Source organism: Mustela erminea, chromosome 9 (genome assembly GCF_009829155.1).
Source record: "Mustela erminea isolate mMusErm1 chromosome 9, mMusErm1.Pri, whole genome shotgun sequence".
Lineage (NCBI taxonomy): Eukaryota > Metazoa > Chordata > Mammalia > Carnivora > Mustelidae > Mustela > Mustela erminea.
The window spans coordinates 83,824,634-83,830,633 of record NC_045622.1 but is presented as its reverse complement, the minus strand read 5'-3'; positions in this window follow the sequence as shown (position 1 = coordinate 83,830,633).

The window sequence follows — 6,000 nt, the reverse complement described above, 5'->3', positions numbered from 1 at the left end:
TTCCCAGAGTGGACTTCCAGTTGGGTGCTGAACTTGGGGGGAGGGGCGGGGAGAGGGAGCCGGGGATCTGCTGCTGCTGTCTGCAGAAGCCGTTCGCAACCGTGAGAAATGCAGGAGCAGATGCGGTTTGCACCCAGAACTCCCCGGAATCACAGTTCACGACATGCACTCGTGAAGTCCCCACCAGAGCCCGGAGCGCGTGGAAATGCCCCGCCGCGGGTCAGGCGGAGCGCAAACAAAAGTTTCCAGCGGTTGCAAAGTGTAGATGGCTGGGCTGAAACAAAGTCTTAGAGATGGGAGTTCGTTTCTCAGAAGGGAGCGGAGGACGAAAGAATGCTGCCCGCAGAGCTGGGCAGCGCGTAAAGCCCCAGCGTGTGATTTGAGCTTCACTTCGGAAGACCTAATAATTAGCGATTCTCACTGAGCTAGAACGCGAGCTCGGGTTACCGCGGGCGCTGCGCTCGAAGTCTCCCAGTCTCCAGGGGAGCCTGGCCGCTCAGCGCCGGGGCGAGCAATGCCGGGCCACTCTCCTGCCCTGGGACGGCCCAAGCCGGGTGCCAGAAGTTTCTCCGAAGTGGGTCAGGGAAGGGACACCCCCAAACTCAGAATAACCGGTGGTTCCGCGGGGCGAAAGTTCCGAAAGCCCAGCTCCAAGCGTCCGCACACTTCAAGGCGGACGTAGGCAGGGCACAGGGGTTCTGGCCCGGGAGGCCTCTGCTTCAGGCCGGGGCTCGCCCCTCGCTCCCATTTGCGCCCTGACTCCTTCTCTCTTGACTTCCCGGGAGCACCTTCAGAGGACGTTTGTACCTCGGGCACCTGTGACAGGTGCTTGGGCTCACTGCCGGACTGGGAGCGGTGGGCGCCCCTGCCCACCTTGCCTGGGAAGCAGCGAATGAGAGAAGTGGCCAACCGGCCGTGCGCCTTACCTGGGCCTGGGTTCTCTCCTTCCCGGTTTCCTTTCCGGAGCTGGGCGGCAAGCAAGTTGCCCGCTTCGCAGTAGGAAGTGGACCTTCTCCTCCAGTCATAAATCAAACCCAGTCATCCTCGGGCCTCCTCCCTCATTAGAGATGTTTATTGGAGATCGTGTTTATTCGGCTGTCACCGCGAGAAAACGCAGTGACATAATTACCTCTGACCAGAGTCCTCTCCCCGCGCCCAGGGCGAGCTGGGGACCTCCTCTGCCGCCTTCTCACTCCCGTGCTCTCCTTGATCGGAGGGCGTCTGTGGTTGGCTTGTCCTTTTTTTCTCAGACCCTCTCATATAATTTGGATTATTGAACGACTTACTATTCAAATTTCCCCAGGGCCTGGGCGTTTATTTATTTATTTTAGAATCTGAAAGGAAAACCGAAGGAACCTAACACCCCTCCAGGGCAGAAGGGGGCAGCGCGGGAGAGACGGAAGGAGAGTCCCTCTCGCTGCGCTGCGCAAACTTTCCAGCCCGCCTGGCTGCTGCGCGCGGGGCCCAGACGCCACCGGGCGCCAGAGGCGGCCTGAGCAGCGGGGAGCTGACAGGGAGGGTTGGATGCCGAAATTGGCGGTGCTATTTGTTGTTTTATTTTTCATTCTTTCTCCTCTCCCGAGGAATCTCAGGCTTCAGGGCCCCAGGTCGAAGGTTCTTAAACTCTCCCCGGCCGAAATCCGCGAAGCCAAGCCGCAGCTTCTCCCCTGCCTTTCGCCCCTCGGCTACCCGCCCCCGCCCCCCGCGCTTTGATTCCTCCCCCCCAACCCAACTCCCCCACCCTCACCCCTCCCCCACTAGCCAGGTTTGTAAGTCACCATCTAGGAGTCAGAGTTAGAAAGTGATGAAAAGCGCCAAATTGTCCTCTAATTGAAAATACTGTGGGGTTTTTTTTTTTTTTTGGTGTTTTTTTTTTTTTTTGTTTGGGTTTTTTTTTTTTTTTTTTTTTGTGACCGCACCGACAAATATCTGGGATCCTGGCTTTTGATCCCTAGCTGCCGCCTCTGTCTCCAATCGCTAATAAAACTCGCATTGAGCCCTTTAGTGCCTTGATTAACAGGCAGATTAACTCTTACTTGGGTGGGGAACAGCTTGTCCCAATCAATGTCATTTTAAAAGCCCGATACGCTTAGCTCCGGTTCCCTGGCTGCTCCAGCGAGCCAGCCATGACATTTACTCCCTCCCCCTTCCCCGGCCTCAAATCCTCCAGCCGAGACCCCAGTTCCCAGCCTGCTTGTTCCCTGCTTCACTGCAGGACAAATTGTAGGACTTGGTCCCTGGACTTTAAAATAAGCAGCTGCTTTAAGAGGGAATCTCCAAGGGAGAAAGGACTAAGGTGGCCTTGGCTTGCTTCTGTTTAATACTGAACTCTTGCCTCTGGAGGGAGGAGGTTACAGGCAAAGGAGAGATGGGGAACCGTCCAGGGTGATGAAATGGAAAGCAAACTTTCCTGAGAACACAATTTGCAAAAATCAGAGAGCACTAGTGCTTTTCAAGTATTCTACACACCAGGAGTTTTAAACCTGGTCCCTGTCTGGACAATAACATGTAGGGTCTGGGAAGCAAAGGCTTGGGAGTCCTACCTTCGTGCAGGCTGTAGGGATCTCTTGGCTGGGAGACCCAGTTGGACAATGCTTTTTTAAAAGTATTTTTCCAACAGAGGGTTAGGGGAGGAGAAAAAGAGAGACTGTTGCAGCCTAATGTGAATGAAAGAAGACTGAACCCAGACAGCGCCCTGACACACTTGTCATTTGGCAGGAGGCGAGGAAGGGCGAGAGCCCCACGGCTTTCGCGGTGCCCAGAGTGGCCACAGCCTCAAAGCGCCACCTTGCAGGCTCCAGGCTCTCCCCGGCTTTCCAGTGCTCTGGCCTCGGCGAGGCTGCTGGGTGAGCTGGAAACCCCGCAGGTTGCTGGAGAAAGGAGAGAAAGACCCTGAGTGGAGGATGCACCCCGAACTGGGCATCAGGGGTGGGGGCCTTAGTCTTCCGTGCTTGTTTGCCTCAATTCATCAGCTTTGCTATCCTGGGAGCCCACCTTCCTAGCCTGCAGAGACAGAGTCGTCTGAGGCTCTGAAGAGGGAGCAGGTGTCTGCGAAGACTTTCCTCCTTCAAAGAAAAGCTCCTCTCCACCCTTCCCTGCGCGCCAGCACTATGCCTCTGCTTGGCGGTGGAAAGCCACAGTTCCGAGGTGTAGCAACACCGGGTGGGAGACTCTTGGTTCCGAAGCCAGGAGCCGAAAGCACATCCGTCAGGAACCAGACACGTCTTTGCCTTGCCAGAGGCCGTCTCTGGACCGAAAATCTGGGGAGAGGGGACAGGCAAATGCCAGGGGTCGCTGGGGCTGAGATGCTGCCGGATCTTGCACTTAGGAGCCAGTACTGGCCAGAGGCTCAGGGCGGACTCGAGTGAGTGGCGATCGCCCAGCGTGATTCCCTCGGCACGGACAGCCTCCCTACCGGGTGGCATGACCCCGGCGGCCCCTGCACGAACAGGCCGAAAAGACGTCCCTCACGGGCGCCAAAGGGCGGGGGAGCGGGAGTACCTGGCGAGAGGCGGGAAACAGAGACACAGAAACGGAAGGCGCGATTTCCCCGCCCTGGAGGGCAGCAAGTGGGCCTTGGTCCTGCAGCAAGCCGCAATTAAAATGGCGACCTGAGGGTTGTCTCAGTTTTACATACACCTCTGGTCCTGGCGTTCTGCCTCCGTCCCAGCTCCGCAACCCGCCGTGCCGCGACCAGAACAGGTACAGGGTGAGAGGCGCCCCACCAAGTAGAACGCACTCCCACCTCCTCGAGATTGCACAGACTCTCCCTCCAGGGAGAACAGGAAATCTCGCTCTCCACCCCTCTCTCCTTAAACTTTGAAAACTCTGCCTCCCTCCGGGCTGGGCTCCCCCCCCCCCCAAATATTGACACATTGGAAGCAGCCAAGTCTTTTTTGTTTCTTGTTTGTGCAGAGGGGTTTCCAAAAGAGTCCTTCCCTAGCCCCCACCCCCACCCAATGACGTCAGTGGCATTCACTCCCGGCTCCTTGCCTGTTATGATTTTTTGTTGTTAAAACTTTTCTCCGAGGTGAGGTGGGGGTTGAGGGGTGGGAGAAGGAGCTAATTCAAAGAGCCAGTGCCCTGGGGGGAAATAGCAACAAGATTATGGCTGCTTCTTTCCGAGGCAAAGCTTAAGAAGGTGCTAATCCACTCGGTCGCTAATTGAAAGGTTGTAAAAATGATATTCGCCTCCAGTTCGGACATTCTCTGGGCCTCTTCCCACCCCCCCCTTCCTTATGCCCAATGGACTTGAGTTCAAGCTTCTTTAACACTTGTTTGAGGAGTAAAAAGGAAGAGAAAAGTGCAGATTCCTGCTGGTCTGGGAACCTGAGCCCGCTGCCCCACTTCCTGGGAGCCTCTGAAAGTCGCGGTCCTACGAATTCTCGCACAGGAGGCTGCTGACCCCAGCGCCTGGCACCACCTCCTTCGCTTCTGGCCTGGGCTCCCCCCAGGAGTGCTCCTGGGCCACGGGAAGGACCATCCCCAGGTGGAGATGGTCAGCAGGTTGTGCAAGCCCAAGCCTGGTCCGGTCAGAGGAGGCCCCATTTCTCTGGAGTTCTGCCCCGGCTCCTTGGTCGTGGCATTAGTGGGTCCCGGTTGGGGACGACAGCGTGAGGCCCACACTAGGCCAGCGGCCCATGGCAGCCTGCAACGTCCTCCTGGTCCCAGCTCCCAAGGACGGCAGTCCCATGGCCTGTCAGCGGCGAGTTCAGGGTGCACAGACTTGGTTGATGAGCCTGACTTTCGGCACTTTTCGTAAGTCAAGAGGTGTACCAGGCGCGGCTTCCTTTCAGCCTCCCGGCATAAGCTATGCCATCCCCATTCTCCCTTGCTGGGTCCTGGGGTGTGTCCCCCATCCCAAACCTTCCACCTCCCCTGCAACTGGCCAGCAAGCTCTGAGATAACTGCAGACTTCGCAGGACTAGACAGCCGCTCCCTCCCCTGTCACCTTAACTGCGTGCGCCAAGGGGCGCCTTTGGAGTGTACTGAGGTGTGTCCTAATCGTCCGGCATTCAACAAATGGACTTCTGGTGTGTGGTCAGAAGAGAAAAGCCATTTGCTTACTTTCCTCCCCGTTTTCTGGCAACCGCCGAAGGGGAGCTGCCTCCCAGGACTGAGCAGACCCTGGAGAAGGAATTGCTGTGTGGAGCCCCACGCACTGCACACAGATAACCAGTGGAACACATCGACACACGCTGACACACGGACATCGCTGGCGAGGACACACACACGACTCTTCCCCAGCGTTGGTCATCTTCCTCCACCCCAGGCCTCCACTACCCCTCCTCTCCTCTCCTCTCCCCCTCGAGTCCCCCTCCTCTCAGGCTCCTGGAAAAGCAGCCGCACTTAGTCAACAAATGGCACGTGGGAGAAGTTGGTGAGTGTTTGGTAAGGACTCTTCAGGGCTTTTCACAAGAACCCTCTGTACACAAAGTAAGTGGCGTGTTTGCTCGGGCCTCTCCAGCCCCGGCTGTGCCTCCGCTCCGCTGCGCACCGCGGCTTCCGAAAGAAGAACGGACCGAAGAAAGGGCCGGGGGAGCAAGAGTAGGGGAATGGGCAGGCCCAGAGGCCTGGACTAAGGAGGCCGCCGGGCCTCGCCGAGTTCCCAGCCAGGCGGCCTCGTCTCGGCCTAGGCTTCGTGTCGGCCTCCGCCGGAGTGTTGCTGCCGGGACCCAGTGTCGTTCACGCCCCTTTTCTCTTCTTCTTCCCTGCGGCCAGGTGGGCTGCGGCGCGGCCGCTGCGGTGCTCCGCGTCCCAGCGCCCAGGCGGGGACGAGGTAGGGCGAGAGGGGAGGGCGGGGGCGGGGCGGCAGGCCACGCTGCGCTGGAGTTGGCAAGAAAGGGCTGCGAGAAGCTGCAGAAACTTGCTCCCTCCACGAGCTGGGAGTCCCGCGCCCAGCTGAGGGGGGAAGTTGCGGGGGGGGGGGCGCGCGACCCGCCGCCCAGCGGCCTTCACTCGACCCCTCAAGTTCGTGGCCACAGTGCGGGCAGCGCTGAC